A 22780-nucleotide genomic window follows, 5' to 3' on the forward strand; every position below is an offset into this window, starting at 1 on the left:
CATTACACTGATATATATTTATTATTTTTATATTTTAGTCCTTGCAAATATCAGTATTCCTATCTGAACTCTACCCATTTATATTTTGTGGTGAATTAGCTATAGTTAAAAAGTAAAGTGGTAATATATTTATTAAATAAATTTACTTGAAATGCACTGTATAACAGTGCTTGATCAAATTGTCTACCTCAATCACAATCTTCCCATTCTAATGTATTACATAAATGATGAAATCATATCTATACAGGTTTTGTGGATGTCAATTTGTTAATTGATAAGCTCAATTTTTGGTGTCAAATGTTCCATTAACAAGTCTGACTTCTTCCCTGAGATGTACAAGGGTTCTCTGTACACCTAATTCTTGACTCTTAGGGTCCGTTTGTTTGCGGGAATTGAACTGGAATAGAAATCAACAAATTCCTAAAATTTCTAATTCTCCGTTTGGGTGCACCAAATCAGAAATGAGAATTGGAATTCGTATTCCCATTTTGGACCCAAAGTGAGAATTTGATATTCCACCTAAATAGGCGGAATTGGAATTGGCAATTCCAACTCCCATTTAACTTTTTCATAATTCATAAATATTTCAAATCCGGTTAAAGATTTCAAATGTGAGAAGAGGGCTGTTGTAGTGGCCACAAGGAGAAAAGTGTGGGAAGCGAGATACATGCAACAAAAATTGGTGATGAAATGCAACCCTCTTACAGGCGCCAACTCTAGAGATTTCACCACAATACATCAATCGAGTTCCCCTTACGCAAAGTCATCTCCCAACGGAATCTCGCCTTTCAGGAACAAAGCGATCACCTCTCCATTTAGTCGTCAAGATAAGGGTTTTCTTGGATTTCTTGTGGATCAAAGACTTTGCTACGCCAAAAAAGCTGCATAGAGGAGTGAAATCAAGTAGGAACAGAATATCATTCATACTAAGGTATTCAACTTCCTCATGCTTCACTTTGGACCATCACTAATTGATCAAGACTCATGACTAGGTAGATCTCAAGGTGATCCTATGCCTTGTTTCCACATACGTCATTTGCTTCGTTCTAAGGTTGATTACTAACATGAGGATTGAGCACCAATCCTTGACTCCTAATTCCAACCTCTTGGATGCATTGTCCTAGGGCCAAAACATTCCAAACTATGTAAGAATCAGGGGAACGAAACCTTCTATACCCCGATCTCCTTTTTCAGCCCAATTAGGCCTAATTGCCCCAATTAGGTCGGCCTAATAAGAAATTTGACTGCCATATTTGACTCTAGAGGATCTTGGTAAAACAAAGGCCATTTCTGGATACCCTTTTTGGCTCTTTAGACAATATCCCAAATTCAAGTTCCAATTCCCTGATTTGACCCCACTACCTTCACAAACCCTCTTTTGTGAATTGCATGGTTCTACCTTCTCCAAATGTGTTTTAGTTTAGTTTCAATTAGATGCATGGATGTTATTTCATTTGAATGTGTTGTACTTCTCTTGTCCATACCATTTGTGGCTTGCTGATGTGGGTCACTTTGCATGGCTAGTCTGAACTTATTTATAATATCTAGTTCGATTATTGAGTTTGTTATTTCTGCATACATATGGTGTAACAGATACTTAATGATATAAAAAACTTTTATAAACCCAAAAGATAGCACTGGTTATGTGTAGTTGAGTTTGCCTAGTGAAGCATATCCAATTTGGGATTGCAATTGTCAAACATTGTGGCTTTCATAGATCTTTCTAAACCCTTGTCCTTTTTCAGTTTATTTTCCAGAAACTGCAGTTAGATTAGGAAAACCTTTGGAGAGAAAAATAGTTGTATTGGTTGCCAGAGAACAAATGTGTAAATCCCCTAGTGAAAACCAACAAATCATATTAAACCATCGAGTATATCCAAGCACTGTCAAGACCTGACCATTAGGAATCTTGGGGATCTCTCACTTGATCAGCTCCGATAACATTCAAGAATCCTTGTTCAAGAGAGGGTAGGATTCTACTCGATAACAGATCTCAGATCAATCTTGGCCGTTTGTTGTACTTGGAGCAACTATATAAGGCTTACTCAAATTATTTGTAAAGAGAGACTTGGGGAGATTATTGCTATAATAGTGCTAAAATTACTCCTAATTTATTGTTGTGATCGTGGTGAATATTTGTGAAGTTTTGGATTATGGCATGGTTTCTACATTTCCTCACTTAAAATAGGATTTTATTTATTTAGAATAGAAGTAGAAATAGTTGAGTAGATGAATAGAAGATATTTTGATTGGCGAAATATAGTGAAACTTGTGTTCACACCTTTGGCACTTGTTGATTGCAAATAATAGTGTAATGTTAGCCTGAAATAATTGAAAACACTTAAGTCATTTTGAGAATGTTCATTTGGATTGTGCCATCCATCATTGGGTATTTGAATGTTGTTGTTATGAAATTTTCTCATGCATCTCACAAGATTGCACCCTCTTTTGCGTAGTTGATTTGGCGAAGCAAGGTCTGGTTTAGTTCCTCCTCCCCATCAATATTGTCTTGCATTGTTAGAGTTAGCTTAGATCTCTATACTCAACTTCTTTTTACACCTTGTTTGGTTAGAAGTAGTTAAAGATCCATTAGTGCTAATCCATTTGCTTTTGCAAAGTTGATACATTATGCATTGGATGAATAGTGCAAGGCCTGACATGGTTACCAACAAACCACATCATAAAATTGAGTTGTGTCCAACAAGAAGAGGAACCTTGGAGTTGCCTCTATGACCTTTCCTATGCACTGTTTAGCATACGTGGTGTCTTTGTTCAATACTGTGTGTTTTATCCAGCATGTTGGAGTGGTTACAAAATTCACATCAACAAGACTTTGTTTTGTTTTTGGGCCATGATGAGTATTGTGTTTTTCCTTTGAGGAAGTTGAGTCTTAGAGGAAAATCCCAGGAAATCTCCTGTGCTGTGTGCTGTACTGTCATCAACAAGCAAATAAAGATGGCTGGAGGAAGGAAGAAAGGCCATAGAGCGATCCCTGGGTACACCAAATTGGGAATAGTTCAGCTTGCATCTTGCAGGTTCTGATTATTGTGAAGGTTGCATTCTTACTAACAGTTCCCCTTTAAGGCATCAAACTCTATTGAGTTTTGTGAAATTTGCAAGCTTAAATTGCTGCTGCCTGAATTTGCAGCTTCTAGGTGAAACTATCTGAATAATCTATAAGCAATTTGGAAACCCTTGTAATCAAATTCCCTTTCCTGAATCTATATTGTGTAATCAGTTGTATTTTAGTTTAATAGTTATTGCACAATGACAGTTATTGGACATGAGAAGACTGTTGTTAAGGAGCAACTAGAGAAGGGTTTAATTTGTGGTGAGTTGATAAAGTTAAGTCTTTTTTCAATGCCCCTAAAAATATCACTATCTTCTCTAAACAATATCTTACAACAAGATACAACCAAGTTCAAATTGATGAAGATACCCGGCTGACCCAATCTTCATAGCAACAAATAAATACTTTTGAGTATGGATGCTTATTATTGTATTCCGGAATTGGTAATTCTCGAGCTACTTTCTCAAGAATAAAGGGAAACACATATTGACCATAACCAAAACAATTTTGCTTTCCTCAGGCTACTTTTTAAAGAATAATGGAAGAGACATATTGGCCATACCAAAAAAAATTTCTCATGTGAAGGACCATGAACACTTTATGCAACTTGAAACATAACATTATAGGTTTAGGAAACCTACGTTGTGTGGTAAGTGTGTTTGAAGTGGGATACCTCAAACATTTAGCATCAAATAGGGGTATGTGGGATAGTAGTTCATACTAGAATGATCAAGTTATTTAAGATTAGAAAACACGAATTGGCATTATAATTTTGTTAAGTCTATTAATCATATGTAATAAAAGTTCATTCACCATCTTAGAGGCTTTGCAGACTCGACTGAGGGCCTGCATAGATACTCGTACCTTGCTTATTGTTGCTCTAGGGACATTGCCAGCTCGATGAGGATGACTAGGGCTCGATCTTGGTATACCCAGGCCACTATCTTACTGAGCTCGACCAAGATTGACATCGACCATCTTCCGCCATACTAGTTCCCTTTGGATGCTCCCAGCCACGTCCTCCCCTCACAATAGGAGTTGAATGGACACGTCAAATTCAACATTTACAGACAGTACATCTCCACAACTTGGATCAGTCCTCTTGGTAGTTTATGCCCTTGGATGGGCTTCTACTTGGAGCACTTTTTGGAGACCCGTGATGGTATTATTGTTTGTCCCTCTTACTTGAGTCGCCTTTGGTGCCATGCCCTCCGCATTGCCTTGGGGTCTTTTAGAGTTGGATCCCACCGAGTTCGTTGCCAGATTGATCAACACCTGACTAGAGAGGAACATGTGTGCCGCCTTCGCACCATATCTGAGACGGAAACAAAGACCCATTTTATCTTTAGGTGCCCCATCTACTATGAGATTAGAGGCAAATTCCACTGCCTATTCAGAGATTATAGATCCCTCTTGGCCTTTTTCAGTTACTTGGACCAGTGTTGTTTACTTGGACAGATACTCGTACCTTGCTTATTGTTGCTCTAGGGACATTGCCAGCTCGATGAGGATGACTAGGGCTCGATCTTGGTATACCCAGGCCACTATCTTACTGAGCTCGATCAGGATTGACATCGACCATCTTCCGCCATACTAGTTCCCTTTGGATGCTCCCACCCACCTCCTCCCCTCACAATAGGAGTTGAATGGAGACGTCAGATTCAACATTTACAAACAGTACATCTCCATGACTTGGATCAGTCCTCTTGGCAGTTTATGCCCTTGGATGGCCTTCTACTTGGAGCACTTTTTGGAGACCCACGATGGTATTATTGTTTGGTCCCTCTTACTTGAGTCGCCTTTGGTGCCATGCCCTCCGCATCGCCTTGGGGTCTTTTAGAGTTGGATCCCACCGACTTCGTTGCCAGATTGATCAACACCTGACTAGAGAGGAACATGTGTGCCGCCTTCGCACCAGATCTGAGACGGAAACAAAGACCCATTTTATCTTCAGGTGCCCCATCTAGTATGAGATTAGAGGCAAATCCCACTGCCTATTCAGAGATTATAGATCCCTCTTGGCCTTTTTCAGTTACTTGGACCAGTGGTGTTTAGTGCTCTACGTCCGGGAGACTTCTCAAATCAGAGATCACACTTTACAGCTCTTGTTCCCTTAGAACCAGACCTTGGATCAGCTCATCACTGACTTTTTTCTATGCAGCCCACTTCCGGGGGTAGGAAGTGACCACATTTGCTCATCTCCGAACACACTAGATCGGTCAAACCTCGGCATGGGTTCCTCAAACAACAACACCCTATAACTGCCTATCCTTGATGCTGATGGTGGTGAAGAACTAGGTACACTAATAGAGGGAGAGGATGTGGAAGCGGTAAAAGAGACTCTGTTTGTGGATCCATGGGCCACAAAGAAAGCCCACTATTTTCTTAAGTACTTCTTCTTTAACATCAATAGGAGCACCTTTAGTTTCAGCTATGACAGCCCTCATAGCTTATCTTCCCCTCTCTCTATTCAATTTTCTCTCTTTTCTAGTTCCAAATAGGGCATTAGTAAAACTTTTTATTTCTTTGGATGCTTTGTCACAAGGATTTGAATCATACTTCCTCATGCCTACAAGGTGGTATTCGAGATGGTCTATGCCTCTAGAAATTACTTTTTCACATTTAATGCATATCACCTTCCCAGGCTCATCTGGAGCTTCATAGTCACACCTCCATGCCTTATCTCATGCATTTTTAAGCCACGTGCCTATATATCTAGATTGGCATGGTGTTAGTGGCCACACTTCCTCTAAACTTGCTATGCTTATTTAATGCTTAACTGCTACCCTACATAGAAATTTAAAACACACATTAAATGTTTTAGAAAAATAATCAAACGAAGTCAGAAATAGAAACTATTTAATTTAGTTTGATTATTTTTAGACATCATTCAAAGTTAAACAATAACTAGTAACTACACAAACTCCCAGGGTTTGTTTATTTAAAAAACTACATATTCTGTAAAGAAACAATGATAGACCAAAAAAATTGTCAATAATAGTGTTGAAATGTCTTAAAATGATTCAAAATCATTTCTGACTACTTAGGAATGAATTTGAATTCATTTGCATGCAACAAAAAACAATAGAATATTTTTTAAAAGTATAAAAACTAACTCAGCAAACCTACCTGAGAATGAGATTTTTCTTCCAAAACTTGTTGAAATCCGTTTAAAATCGACTCGAATCCGCCTTCAATAGCTTGCAATCAGCTAACAAGGGCTTAGAAGCTTTTTTTCTCCTCTACTCAAACCTTAAAGTGTTGGAAATGAAAACTAACATAAAAAATGCCATTCTTTTGCAATATAATGTTGGCAAATGCACGCAACCGAGTTTTTTGCAAAAAATCGCTGAGTAATCGACAAGTTTTCTTTTGCAAAAAATCGGCTGACAGAGGTTGCAAGTTTCTCTGAGTTTTACTTGTTGAGTAGAAAAACTTGGCAAGTTTTCAACGATTCTTCCATCTATGGCTGCCATTATAACCAACAAGGCAATATGTATAATCGACTTGTAAAGGGAGTCGATCATTGTTCAGATCAACATTAATTGATCTTCAATAATAACAATACTATTAATATTTATTGTATAAATAAAAGCACATGACACACACACACACACACACACACACACAGAGACACAGACACACACATGTTAGTCCAGTAAACATTAATAAAAAACATAACAATATCACAAAAAAGGATAGTCATTGAATGTATAAGTGTAATAGATAATGATTTGATTTTATAGATTAGACTTATCCGATTGAAGCTACATATCATCAACACTACCTCTTAGCTAGGGAGGATAATTTCCGCCTTCTCAACACAATTTTCAAAGAACATCAACATGACATCCATTATGATAGATGTTACCTAATGGCATCATCAAGAGTATGGTATGACCTTGAATATCATCTATATGATATTCACCATACTCATATCTTTTTCGTATGTGCACTTGCATCAAGTCTTATGATACCTGAAAGGATATATTTGTTCGTGGCATATCCAAGAATGCTACATCTCATAGCATTCACCATGACATATCTTAGTAGTACAATGTATTGAAGTTTCACACTACCTAGTTAGTATTAAGTGATATGAACTCTCATGATATATGCATAGATATCAACCATATAATATTTATCAAGATAGTAGGTTAAGCTATTGTAAAATTTGTCACTTTACACTATTAACCACAAATAAACATTAAAGAAAGATCTTTACCTTTCATAATGTTTTTACAATATCATGTAATAACACACATGACAAAAGAGTTTATTAAGAAAACATCTTTAAATATTTGTACAATAGATTTATTGAGACTCAACCTCAAATAAAATTTAGAATTTTTCCATGCCAATCTTACCTCTAAAGTGATCCACTTTTATCTTAGATATCGGTTTGGTTAGAATATTTGCAGTTTTCTCATTAGTGCTGATGTTTCTCAACTATATAATATTTCTCTCCATCGTGTCTCTAATATAGTGATAGGGAATTTTGATATGCTTGGATCTATCATGAAATACTGGGTTTATAGAAAGCTTGATACAACTTTGGTTATCATAGTGTATAATTGTGGGATGTATGGTTTGTCCAAACAAACCCATCAAAAATTTTCTCAACCATATGGCTTCTCGAGCTCCCATGGATGCTGCAATGTACTCGGCTTCAATAGAGTTTTGTGCAATTGAGGATTGCTTCCTGCTAGGAGATCATGGCTGATCCCAGGCTAAATTAACATCCATAGCTACTTTTGTAATCAACATCTCCAACCTAGTCCGAGTTTGTAGATTCATGTAGATTTAGATCAACATTATCATATTTTAATCCATATCCAATAGTCTCTCCTAGATATCTCATAATATGTTTCTGTGATAAGGTGTATCTTTCTAAGTTCACACATGAATTGGCTGAGTGCATTTGTTGCATAGCAAATTTCTAGTCTGATGTTTACCAAATACATCAAGGATCCAATAATATGTCAGTAGAGAGTAGGATCAACAAGTTTTGATTTTGATGCTGCTTCTTTTAGCTTATGTAGATTTGTCTCCATGGTTGTAGACATAGGCTTGCAGTCCATTATTCCGAATCTATTTAAAACGTCAATGGCATGTTTACCTTGATTTAGGACAATACACTTTTCTTCTTGCCATAATTCGAGGCCAAGAAAATAGTGTAGGATACCCAAATCCTTCATGTCAAATTCAGAAGCAAGTTCTTGTTTACATTTAGTGATAAGATGATATGTTCTCCTGTGATTAGTAAATCATCAACATAAAGAATTAGAATTAACATGTCACCATTTATCACCTTGAAATAACGATAAGGATCAACATCATTGTTGGAGAATCCTAATTTGGAGAGGTGATTGTGTATTCCTTCATACAAGGTTCGAGGGTCTTGTTTGAGACCATAAAGTGACGTTAACTTACAAATATGAGAGGCACATAGTTACACTGCCATGGGGGATGGGGAAACGGGGGAACAAGTTTCCGGGAGGTGGGGACAGAGGGGCCTTAATTTGGGGAGGGTAGGGCGATGGCGATGGGGGACTGAGGGGGTTATATATACTATACGTAGGGTACTTAAAATGCTAGTTATGAAAAGATGTATTGCAATATAAGATATAAAGATGTAAAAGAGCAAATACTTGAACATTGCATTGAATTGCAACATCAAACATTGAACATAAATAGTCAAATCATCAAATAGTTAACACCGGGATGACCCCCCATACTCAGTGGAGGTGGTGGAATCTGGTGGTGCTGGTGGGGATAGGGGAACGGAGTCCCCAAGTCCTCAGTGCGTGGGGCAAAAAGAGGGGGGATGTGTCCTCGTGTTACTATGGCCTCTCCTATTATGAACAACAAATCCTTCTAGTTGTTCTAAGTATACTTCCTCTTTTATGATGCCATTGAGAAATGCAGTCTTTAAATCCATTTGGTGAATTTGCTTCCATTTTGATGTAGCAATAGCAATTACTGCCCTAACTAAGGTGAAACGAGCAATTGGGGCTAATGTCTCTTCATAATCAGTTCTTTCCTTTGTGAGAACCCTTTGCAACAAATCTTGCTTTATGTTTTTCAATACTTCCATCTGCTACATGCTTGATTTTGAAGAGCCATTTGGATGATACAAGTAATTTTCCTTTTGGTTTAGGTAGAATGTCCCAGACATCATTCTTTGGAATAAATTGATATTCTTCGATCATGACATCCTTCCAAACTTGATGTTGTAGTGCTTCCTTAACATTAGTAGGTTTAGATTTAATAAGTTCACTCATAAATGCAACATAGTTTGAGTATCCTCTAGGTTTCTTTCTTTCTCTAAAGGTACCCTTAGGGGCTGCATAGTGTTTTGCTTCTTCATTTATTTTCCTTGCCCAAAGTGGCCTTTTTCGAGTAACAGTAGTATCACTAGGTTCAGGGATAGGGTTCAAAGGTTCATTATCCACTACAATTATCTCCCTTTGAATCTTAGGTCTAAGATCGTCTTATATATTTTGTGGAGACTCATCATTTGTTTCATTTATGTCTTTGGATCTTTTGAATGCAATATATTCCTCAAAGATTACATCTCTGCTAAGCTTATTTTTTTTCTGACTAGGAATGTAAATTCAGGAGGCTTTGAGTGATTCACTATATCTGACAAATATCCCTTTCTTCCCTGATGGTTCTAGTTTGGACCTTTTCTCTTTGGGGACATGAATATAGGCTAGACAACCAAATAATCTAAGGTGGTTTATATTAGGTTTCATTCCAGTAAATGCTTCTTCAGGGCTTATATTTTCTACAAAAGAGTGATACAATTGCGGTAGAGGCTTCAGCCCAAAATGAAGTGTGAAGATTTTGATCATGTAACATGGCTTTGGCCGATTCTACTATGGTCATGTGTTTTCCTTTTGGCTACCCCATTTTGCCATGGGTTATAAGGAACAATGTACTCCCTCTTAATCCCAGTTGTACTACAAAATTCTTTAAAGCTCTCAGAAATGTATTCTCATTCCTTATCTGAACTTAGAGTTTTTATTCTTTTCCTAGACATGTTTTCAACTAAGGCTTTACTCTTAAAATCTTGATAGGACCTCATTAGATTCTTTAAGTTTCAACAAGTAAATCTAGGTTTTCCTTGAGTAGTCATCAACAAAGATAATATAGTACAAAATCCCCCCTAAGGAGGATACTGACATTGGCCCACATAAGTTAGCATGAATAAATTCAAGGATATTACTTGATTTACTTTCACTACTATAAAAAGCCCCTTTTGTATTCTTACTTAAAGCACATCCCTTACATATTCCTTTTTGATCTTGATTTAACTTAGGTGGAATTATCACCAATGGTGACTTCATTTGTTTTTTCATCTAGGCAATCTAATTGTTCTCCGAATCTTGTAATATGTCAAGATGCTCCACTATCAATGACCTAAGTGTTTCAATTGGTGTATATTTCGCTTGATAGTGTTGAAAGAATACCATTCATTTTGCATCTTGGTTCTTGCTCACTTCTACTATTGAAGCTTGATCTTTGAGTCTATCTAGGTATTTTATAGCAAGGTGTCCATATTTGTTACATTTGAAGCATTGTACTTTAGACATATCCTTTCTTCTTTTGAATGAGTGTTTGTTGTTGGTGTCCTACCCTTTATTTCATTTGAAGTTTCCTTTCTTCCCTTTTTGTATTCAATACTTGGATCTCTCCAGTAGAATTATTTATTCAGATCCCTCTGATGATTAGTCTTGATTCCTCTTGAATAAAATCGGTCGAAGTTTAGAAGTTTGGATCAAGCACTTATTCCTTATACAAATGATTCCTAGGGTGTGGGAAGTCTATTGAGAGCCAACATTGTTAATTTCTTCTTGTTAATTATGTGGCTAGTAGTAGATAGCTGACCCCTTAATTATTTTGATAATATATGATGTAATAGATTCACCTTTATTCATTTTTACATGATGCAATTATTGTTTTAAGGATAGAGTTGTAATGTCCTCAATGTTTAATAAAATATTGTAATCAGATTAATTAATTAAATGGTCCTAAAAATTAAATAATATCACAAGGCCTTATTTAATTGATTGATTTAATTAATATAGGGGTCCAATTTTTATTAGTTATCCAGTGGTGTTTGCTATGTCGGTATTCATTGTAAACCCTCTGGAGTTTTCTTCGAAGGGGTATTTATGTGCGGGATGTAGGAAGTTTTTAGTACATGATTTGGATTGTTTCTTTGTATTTGCAAATTCCTGTTGGAGTTTTGGATTGTTCGCCATTTTGGAAGTGGAAGATCTTCCCTACTTGGCTTTCTAGTTTTGGTGGGGGATTCAATGCTCATCCTATTTCGTCGCCTGTAATACTTTGCTCGGATCTGGCAAATCGGAGCACCATCTTTGTCTATGAGTATCAATTGGAGGTTATCTATATTTAATATCTATTCATGCTTGGCACTTATTTGATGAATTTGGTGTTCTAATATTATTTGCAAAGAAGTTTGTATTCTCTTTCGAATATCTGTGCAACACCCTCATCTCCAACCTCCTAGTATGCCATCCTTAGTACGCCAACCTTAGTATGCCATCTTTAGTATGCCAACCTTCCAGTATGCCAATCTTAGTACGCCAATACGCCAACATCCCGGTAGTGAACCTCCCACATGGACGGGAACATTACAAGAGCTCTATTGGTATTATCTATCTCATTTATGTTTTTTAAGAAGGTAAACATGCCGCTGCATTGTCCAGATTTGATATAAATGGAACTATATGATCTTTTACTGCATCTACTAGAATCTTCATGGCTTTGTTGTTGTTCTTTGTCCATTGAAGTTTCTCATTCTCGTCAATTGGTATAGAAACAACCTTTTCCACAAATGAGTCTAATTCTTGTTCTCTTAGTGCCATCATTATTTAGAGTTTCCAAGAGACGGAATTTGTGGCTCCATCCAGTCTATCTTTGAATTTAATTCCCCTCACCATTTTTGCTTATTTAATTCCTTTTGATGGAGATTAGATTTTCGGTTTGGTTTTTTTGATCTTGATCTTTTCTTCAACTTGGCTCTAATACAATGTTAAAAGTAATAACCCGATTATAGATAGAGGTAGTTTTAATTTTTCAATATAGTGGATCAAAATTAGCATTGTTTTGTGTGTGTGTGTGTGTGTGAGAGAGAGAGAGAGAGAGAGAGAGAGAGAGAGAGAGGCTAGTCTCTACGTGAGTCTCATTCATGTAGGGACATGTCTCTACATTGAGACATGCCCCTTCCTATAAAATGACTGTTGTTTAAAAGTAATTACTGACCATTAATATGAATATACCATATCTTTGTTAGTGTGATTATAATATGTGCGATCTGCAAGAAGACACTTTCAAACACATGTACATTCGAACAGTAATACTGTTCGAACATATATATATATATGTTTGATCGTGTATATTACTGTCATTACAACCAACAATGCAATATGTATAATTTACTTATAAAGACAGTCTGTCATTATTCAGATCAACATTAATTGATCTTCAATAATAATATTATCAATATTTATTGGATAAATAAAAGTACATGACATATGTGTATGTGTGCGCACGCGTATATATATATATATATATATATATATATATATATATATATATATATATATGAGCCCGACAAACATTAATAATACACATAAAAATATCACAAAAATGGATTGTCATTGAACGTATAAGTGTAATAGATAATGATTTGATTTTATTGATTGGACTTATCCAACCGAGGCTACAAATCAATAACAATTGTAAACATCAGAAATTGACTAAATTATTGCTCATCTGCAAATGCAAACCTTTACACTTGTGCCACATGTTACACAATACCTTATTCCACACATCCTATCCTCCAAATGATATCATCCCTTATATATTATCCACAACAAAAAGATACATTAATTAGGTTGGCTTAATTAGTTGTAACATGCACTACATGGACAGTTGGCCCCAAATTGTGATATCCCCTTTAATAATAAAAATCTCATATTAAATTATAATAGTCGACATCCCAATTTGAAATTTGAGAATAAAATGATTACTAGATATCTAGATGAGAGATCAATTGTGATATTACCCATTTATAATAAATGTTTCACTATAGAAATTGATCATTAAATAAACATCTAAAATTAATAAAACAAATAATTATTCATTAACAAATGAACAAATAAATAAACATATAAATACTATCAACTAAACTAAATCATTGAATCAATAAATCAATTTATAAATAACTATAAACTAAATCCACTAACACAAAATATACTAAACTGAAATTATGAGTCATGAAGGGGTGCAACCCATCTTTGATATGTGCACTATAAATATGACCAATGATAGGTAAAAAGGTCATCAAATGGGAGATAAAATTCAGAATATATCGTGGACATATTACACTATTGGTGATATTGCTAGCATGATTTAACTGTGCAGTTTTTGAGTCAAACTCATTGACTCATGTTTCATGAGAAGTGATTCACACAAATCCATCTCTCATGATAATAAATGGAACACTTAGCACTCATTAGATCTAGGTGATGCTCACAGAGGTGAAGCACCGGGACTTCCTAGGAGGTCACCCATCCAAGTACTACTCCAGCTCGATCGCGCTTAACTACAAAGTTTCCTCCACGGTTAGACCCACTCTGCTTACAAACCCATTTGCAAAACCTTCACAAAGTGTTGTGCTTTATGAACCATTCATTAGAAAGCCCCTTAAGCTCATCAATTGATAAGTAGGAGACATTTTTCCATAGCAAGTCAAATTGTGATATTGTTAACAAGATTTAACTGTGTAGTTTTTGACTCCAATTCATTGACTCATGTTTCATGAGTAGTGATTTAGACAAATCAATCTCTAATGATAATAAATGGAACTCTTAGCACTCGTTGGATCTAGGTGATGCTCACAGAGGTGAAGCACCGAGACTTCCCAGGAGGTCACCCATCCTAGTACTACTTTAGCTCTAGTGTGCTCAACTACAGAGTTTCCTCCATGGTTAAATATTGACTCAAAAACTACACAGTTAAATCCTGATAGGAATATCACAATTTGACTTGTTGTGGAAAATATCTCCTACTTATCAATTGATGAGCTTAAGGGGCTTTCTAATGAATGGTTCATAAGGCACAACACTTGGTGAAGGTTTTGCAAATGGGGCTGCAAGTAGAGTGGATTTGACCATGGAGGACTCCATAGTTAAGCCCGCTTGAGCTGGAGTAGTACTGGGATGGGTGACCTCCCAGGAAGTCCTTGTGCTTCACCTCTGTAAGCATCACCTAGATCCAATGAGTGCTAAGTGTTCCATTTATTATCATGAGAGATGGATTCGTGTGGATCGCTACTCATGAAACCTGAGTCAACGAGTTTGACTCAAAAAGTATACAGTTAAATCCTGATACTAATATCACAATTTGACTTGTTGCGGAAAAATATCTCCTACTTATCAATTGATGAGCTTAAGGGGCTTTCTAATGAATGGTTGATAAGGCACAACACTTTGTGAAGGTTTTGCAAATGGTGTTGCAAGTAGAGTAGGTTTAACCATGGAGAAAACTCTGTAGTTAAGCTCGCTCGAGCTGGAGTAGTACTAGAATGGGTGACCTCCCGGGAAGTGATGCAGGAGCATCCAGAGGTATAAAGGTAATCCTGTGTCACCCAAAAAAATGTACTTAGACTTAGTTTCTGTTTCATGTGTTTTCATTTTTGGATACCCATTTGGGTCAACTAAAGGTTCCAACTCTCACAGTTCCACTATCAGTGTGTTTGAAAATCCCGAAAAAATAGGAGCATGCAATTGGGCCATCATTTTGGTAAACTAGAAGGTGTGAATTGGCCAGATGAATGTAATCGTGATTTAGAGCATTCCAGAAAAAGAATCAGGTCAAAAGGTCCCACGGTTTGAAAGTTATTGCAGTTTTTCGGGTTTTGGAGACCTCCTAAGAATGCTTCAAAGTCAGGTTAGGGGCATTAAATGACCTCGAAAAGGGCTGAAAAATGGGGGACGAGCGAAGCTGTCCATAGGGCTATAGAGCGCTTCGAGAGCTTTTCGGAAATGTAAATGGTTCGTCAATCGGAGCTACGGTTCAAAAGTTGCGCCTCCCGGAAGTTCGGTTATCGTTTCTGGATTCTTCTAGATTTGCGCTGACTTCTAACGCAGTTTTTGGAACCTTCTATTTGGTCGGTGGATGCCTACTAGCACTTTCTAGAATGTACTCCTAGTCCTTAACCCTCCAGGATCTATTTAAGGAGATTTCTGGCATTGTAAAAGGTAGTTCGGAGTAGAGTTTGAGAGGAGGTACTGAAAGGAGAAATTATCTCCAGATTTATGCTATTGTAAGCCCTTAGGGCATGTTTTGAAGTTTATTTTCTCTGTACTGTTTGTACTAGCTTATTTTCTCAGTTAATATAATTTCCCTTTTCTGTTGTGTCCATTCTGTTCTTGGGTTGTGTCCCCATCAAGTGGTATCAGAGCTGGTTTTCCTGAGTGTGTAGACAGAGCGCCGACTGTGAGGCAGTTTGCACTAGGACTGTGTGGTTGTGGGTTCGAATTAGAAGATGCCTCCACGAAGAGAGCGTGGCGGAAGGGCCAGAGCTATTAATCCTGAGGAGGTTAGAGCCCTCCAAAGGCAGGTACAAGCATTGCAAGAGGAGCCCCGTAGAGGAGCAAATGTTGCCGCTGGTGACGACAGTGAGGATGACAATGAAGAAGAAGTTATGGGACCAGAAGGGGAATTTGACGGAGAAGTTCTGAATCATGCAGAGGAAAGGCTTTTTAGGGCCATTACTAAGTTTGGGAAAAGACCCACAATTGAAGTGGGTGTATTTTCAGGAAATCTGAAACCAGATGAGTTGATCGATTGGATCAATGAACTGGAAGAATACTTTGAGTATGAGGATATCAGGGACCCAGATAGGGTTAAGTTTGCAAAGGCCAAACTGAAAGGCCATGCCAAAATCTGGTGGCAAGAGGTTCAATTGGAAAGAAACAGAAGAGGAAAGGAGAAGATCACAAGGTGGGATCGCATGGTGGACAAATTGAAGAAGCAGTTCATTCCTGTGGACTACGAGCTTGATTTGTTTAAGAAGATGCATGGGTTAAAGCAAGTAGAAAGATCAGTCCAAGAATATACAGAGGAATTTTATTGACTCTTGATTAGAGTGGGGCATGCAGAAGCAAATAAGGAGAAGGTTGCTCGTTATATCAGTGTGTTGCGACCTAGCATCCAGGAGGAATTAAGTCTAGTAAGAATGACTAGCGTTGAAGAGGCATACCAGTTTGCCCTACGAGTTGAAGAGAAGCTGAATAAAAGGTTTGAAGGAAGACAAAGAGGGCGTGGTCAAGGAGGAAGGGGAAGCAGTAGATCATCTGGAGGCCGCAATGAAACCCAAAAGAAAAATGAAGATGTGGGTACTAGCAGGAACCAGAGGAATGAGGGTTTCAACCGCTCCCATGATCAAGACTTTGGAAATCAAAGAGGAAGAGGTAGAGGACGTGGACAAGGAAGAGGAGGCTTCCATGGTACTTGTTTCCATTGCAATGAAGAAGGTCATCGTGCCTTTGAATGCCCTCAACGACAAGGAAGGACAGATAGGAGAGCTGAGGGCCAAGCTAGGGATGAGGATGCACAATCATCACATTCAGAGGATGCAGAAAGAGGAGAGACCTTGGTAAATGAAAGAGTCCTAAGTGATGAGATTGAACCAGGACAACGGAGGAGTTTGTTCCGTACCAGATGCAAGTGTGAGGATAAATGTTGTGACGTGATCATTGATGGTGGTAGCATTGATAACTTGGTATCAGAAGAGATGGTCTCTAAGCTGAAGCTCAAGAGGGAGAAACATCCCTAGCCCTATCGGATTGCTTGGGTAAAAGATGATCATAAGGTCCTGGTAAGTGAACAATGTTTAGTGAAATTCAAAATTGGGAGTTACCATGATGAAGTTCTCTGTGATGTTATTTCAATGGATGTTTGCCATCTATTGTTGGGTAGACCATGGCAGTTTGATAGACATGCAGTACATGATGGAAATGCAAACACATACTCTCTGACAAAGGATGGAGTTCGCCACAAATTGAAGCCCATGAAAAAGGAAGGTGAAAAGGTATGTAGCAGTGTTAGGATTTGTCTTGTTGATGAAAGGAAGTTTTTAGATGGCATGAAACATCAGCATATGTGCTATGCTTTGATTCCTAAGAAAGATAAAGAAGGTAGTAGTGAAATACCACTTGAAGTTTCAGATTTACTAGGGGAGTTTGGAGATATTATCTTTGATAATGTTCCAGATGGATTGCCACCAGTAAGGCAAATCAGTCATTAGATAGATCTGATTTCAGGAGCTAGTTTGCCTAACAAAGCTGCTCACAGGATGACTCCTACTGAAACAGAGGAGCTAAATAGACAGGTTTAGGAGCTGTTGAGGAAGGGCTTGATTCGAGAGAGCCTGAGTCCATGTGCAGTACCTGCAGTACTCGCACCAATCAAGGATGGAGAGTGGAGGATGTGTACGGATTCTCGAGCTATAAATAGGATAACCATCAAGTACCGGTTTTTTTGCCAAGGATGGATGATCTTATGGACTGCTTGAGTGGAGCTCAGTACTTCACAAAGATAGATCTCAAGAGTGGTTATCACCAGATACGGATTCGAGAAGGAGATGAGTGGAAAACAACCTTCAAGACCAAGGAGGGTCTTTATGAGTGGTTAGTCATGCCCTTTGCATTGACGAACGCCCCAAGCACCTTCATGCGGCTCATGAATGAGGTACTTAAGAAGTTCTTGGGAAAATTTGTTATTTTTTATTTGGATGATATTTTAATTTTCAGCAAGACTTTGGAAGAACATTTATTGCATATTCGTAGTGTCCTTGAAACGCTAAGGGAAGAGAAACTGTTAATTAATCTGAAGAAGTGTATCTTTGCAAAAAGGGAGTTAGTCTATTTGGGGTTTGTTATATCACCTGAAGGTCTCAAATTGGATCCAGAGAAGGTAAAAGCCATCTTGGAATGGCCTACTCCAAGGTCTGCTACTGAGGTAAGATAATTTCATGGTCTGGGTAGTTTTTACAGGAAGTTTATTAAGAATTTCAGTGGCATATGTGCACCCCTAACTGATACAATAAGAGGGGATAGAAAAGAGTTCAAATGGACTGCAGCAGCTGCGAGAAGTTTTGAATTGCTGAAGAAGAAGGTGACAGAACAGCCTGTGTTGGCACTTCCAGATTTTAGAAAAGTGTTCCAGGTGGATTGTGATGCTAGTGGCAGTGCTATTGGGGCTCTATTAAGCCAAGAAGGTAAGCCTATTGCATATTTTAGTGAAAAATTGAATGACGCAAAGAAGTATTCTGTTTATGATCAAGAGTTCTATGTAATAGTTCAGGCCTTAAAGAAATGGAGGCATTATTTATTGCCAAAGGAATTTGTTTTGTATACTGATCATCAGGCATTACAGTACCTAAATGGCCAAGTTAAATTGAATCAGAGGCATATGAAGTGGGTAGAGTTCTTGCAGAGCTATACATTTGTGTTGAAGCATAGAAGTGGAAAATCTAACAGGGTTGCAGATGCACTAAGTAGGAGACAGTTGTTGCTTACAGTAATGCAGGTTGAAGTAGTTGGGTTTGATGAACTCAAGAATTTGTACCCCGAGGATCCTGATTTTGCTGAAGCATGGAAAGCTTGTAAAGAACCTGTTGCTGTAGATAGAACCAATTGGTTAGACTATTTGATTCAGGATGGCATGTTGTTCAAGGGTAGTCAATTGTGCATTCCAAGAAGTTCCATGAGGGAAAATCTGATTAAGGAGAAACATAGTGGAGGGATGGCAGGACATTTTGGTCGAGATAAGACCATTGCCATTCTTAGAGAACATTATTTTTGGCCTCAAATTTCACAGGACGTGAAGAAGTTTGTACAGAGTTGCCAGGTTTGTCAAGTTGCCAAGGGGTTTAGTCACAATACTGGCCTATATCAGCCATTGCCTGTTCCATCAAGGTCATGGGATGACATAAGTATGGACTTTGTTCTTGGATTGCCAAGGACATAAAGGGGTAATGACTCAGTATTCGTGGTTGTTGATAGGTTCTCCAAAATGGCACATTTCATTCCATGCCACAAAACTCATGATGCTGTCCATATTGCAGACTTGTTTTTCAAAGAGGTGGTAAGACTACATGGTCTTCCAAGGAGCATAGTTTCTGACAGAGATACTAAATTTGTGGGGTATTTCTGGAGGACATTGTGGAAAAAGTTAAGAACCGACTTGAAATTCAGTTCCACGCATCACCCACAAACTGATGGCCAAACAGAAGTGGTAAACAGAAGTCTGGGCAATTTGCTGAGATGTTTAGTTGGGGATAAGCCCAAGGGATGGGATTTGATTCTACCACAGGCAGAGTTTGCTTATAATAACTCTATAAATAGGAGTACTGAAAAATCACCATTCCAAATTGTATATGGGAGTAGCCCAAGGACTGCACTAGAGCTGAGGAAGATAGAACAAGGGGAGAGGACAAGTGCTAAAGCTGAGGAATTTGCTGAACATATCAAGCGTCTACATGAGGAGGTTCAAGCACACATTACCAAGATGAATCAAGAGTATAAAGCTAGGGCTGATCAAAGGAGAAGACATAAGGAATTCCAAGTAGGAGATTTAGTCATGGTGCACTTACGAAAAGAAAGATTTTCAGCCGGTACTACAACAAGCTGAAAATGAAGAAATTTGGCCCCTGCAAAATTTTGAAGAAACATGACTCAGGAAATGCATATGAAGTGGAGCTGCCAGATGGTATTCACATTTCTCCCATTTTCAACATTGTAGATTTAACAGAGTATCATGATGATGGTGCAGATGAGGAGCTGGTGTTAGAACCATGTCCGATTCCTGCTTCTAAGAAGGAGGAGATAGAAGACATTCTAGATTATCTCCAGATTTATGCTATTGTAAGCCCTTAGGGCATGTTTTGAAGTTTATTTTCTCTGTACTGTTTGTACTAGCTTATTTTCTCAGTTAATATAATTTCCCTTTTCTGTTGTGTCCATTCTGTTCTTGGGTTGTGTCCCCATCAGGAAGTCCCGGTGCTTTACCTCAGTGAGCATCACCTAGATCCAATGAGTGCTAAGTGTTCCATTTATTATCATGAGAGATGAATTCGTGTGAATCACTACTCATGAAACATGAGTCAATGAGTTTGACTAAAAAACTACACAGTTAAATCCTGATAGCGATATCACAGTTTGACTTGCTGTGGAAAACTATCTCCTACTTATCAATTGAGGAGGTTAAGGGTCTTTCTAATGAATGGCTCATAAGGCACAACACTTGGTGAATGCTTTGCAAATGGGTTGCAAGCAAAGTGGGTTTATCCATGGAGGAAACTCTGTAGCTAAGCGCGCTTGAGCTAGAGTAGTATAGGGATGGATGACCTCTCAGGAAGTCTCGATGCTTCATCTTTGTGAGCATCACCTAGATCCATTTATTATCATGAGAGATGGATTTGTGTGAATCACTACTCATGAAACATGAGTTAATGAGCTTGACTTAAAAACTACATAGTTAAATCCTGATAGCAATATCACAATTTGACTTGCTGTAGAAAAACATTTCCTACTTGTCAATATTACATAAAAACAAGTTTGGCATTCAATGCAAAGGAAAGTGGTTTGAAATTTGCCTACCCACGGACACAACCATCAAAAAAGATCACATCAGCATTAGAATCTCCTAAAGGTGGAAAGTATAAGGCCACCTTATAAAAAGGAGAATGTAATCCCGAAAATATAGGGGCAAGGCACACAAGGTATGTTATATTATAGTTTTATGTTTTAATACTCAAGGAAAAATCTATCCTTATTAGTAAAGACCCTTATTTAATAGTTTTTCCATTACATTTTCAATTATATATATATATATATATTACAATGATGTTATTGAAACTTTTGATAGAGTATAATTATATTTATTTTAGAATTGTATTTAGAAATTTGAGTTGGTCAGTTTGTACAAAGAGGTTAGTATATTTTCTAATAAAAGAAGTAAATTATCAAATGCTCATAGTGCTAGTGCAGGAAGTGAGATCCTCATATGAATGGCTGTTGTGCCAGTGTGAGAGATGAGTAGCCCTGTATGAATGACTAGATGAAAAATTAATATTATTGTGTCAGTCCATTGGACTGATACCATGGAGATTAATGGGACTCGAAGCATGAGGTACGTGGGATGTTAAGATCTTCATCTAACAGTCATGGTCGAGGATTAATACATAATCTCCATGTGCCAGAATGTTCTGATGATGAAAACATAGGCATATGTGATTGACCTTGGATAGAGGATATCCCATCCAAGAAGAATTTTAAGTGGTGCGCTCCCGTGAAGACAACAAGGTAGCTATGAGCTAGGAAGCTTGATCTGGAGATGTCCTTAATATTTCGGTTAAATTAGAGGGTAGAATAATATAGTTATCTTTGTTATTTTTGTGATTCTAACCATTATCTTGCAAGTATAACTTGTCCCAAACTAGCCCTAATAGTGGGGACATTACTGTGGTATCATAGCTATGGTCTTGACATCGTGTAGGGTAAATGCAATTATAACATTTCAATCAATAAAATATTGAATATAGTTGATAAAGAAGTTTGGAAAATGATTAAACAAATGATGAATATAAGTTCAAACAAGTGATTTATTGTCAAGATGGGAGAGCTAGAGTAAATCCGCTCGAGATAGGTAGATTCCAAGATAGGTAAGGACATGGGTTCCAATGCCTTAAGGAAAGATTCCAAGATGGGTGAGGACATGGTTTCAAATGCCTTGAGCAAAGAGTCCAGGATAGGTAAGAATATGATTCCAAAAGCCCTAAAAGTCCAAGATGGGTATGAACATGCAGTCCCAATACCTTGAGGGAGCCTACTTGTAGACGAGTATCTAGCACTCTGTGACAATGAAATTTCAATACTATAAAGATATCATGTAAGAAGAAAAACAAAGGACTTGAGCTCAATATGCCATTAAGTCTATCTTAGTGTTCATGAAGAGACCTGCCAACTACGACAAAGGATATTGAAATTATGAAGATCAATCATATCATATCTTTCAATTATCAATCATCAATCTTACATTCACCATTCTAATCATGGTCAATCACTCATAGCATGTGATCAATATTATCCCCAATTTTAGACTTGGAACTTGAACAAGAGCCATGGATTTATTTTGTCAATCAAATGAAATTGTAATTGCTTGAGGACAATCAATTTTGGGAGGGTAGGACTATGAGATCACCTTTAATAATAAAATCTTATATTAAATTATAATAGTTGACATCCCAATTTCAACTCTGAGAACAAAATGATTACTAGATATCTGGATGAGAGATTAATTGTGATATTACCCATTTATATTAAATGTTTCATTATAGAAATTGATCATTAAATAAACATCTAAAATTAATAAAACAAATAATTATATATTAATAAATGAACAGATAAATAAATATATAAATACTATTAACTAAACTAAATCAATGAATCAATGAATCAGTATATAAATAACTATAAACTAAATCCACTGACACAAAATGTACTAAACTGAAATTATGAGTCATGAAGCGACGCAACCAATCTTTGATATGTGCACTATAAATATGACTAATGTTAGGTAAACAGGTCATCGAATGGGAAATTAAAT

At 37.3% G+C, this 22780-nt stretch overlaps 1 protein-coding gene across 2 annotated transcripts in view; it reads left to right on the forward strand.

Moving 5' to 3' along the window:
* LOC149547695 (FKBP12-interacting protein of 37 kDa-like) overlaps nt 1–22780 on the forward strand; it is a 156868-nt gene that overhangs the window by 61746 nt on the left and 72342 nt on the right. The window lies entirely within an intron of this gene.

This window comes from Cupressus sempervirens, chromosome 7, assembly GCF_028749045.1.
Source record: "Cupressus sempervirens isolate cs-2001-9-10 chromosome 7, ASM2874904v1, whole genome shotgun sequence".
NCBI classification, from domain to species: Eukaryota; Viridiplantae; Streptophyta; class Pinopsida; order Cupressales; family Cupressaceae; genus Cupressus; species Cupressus sempervirens.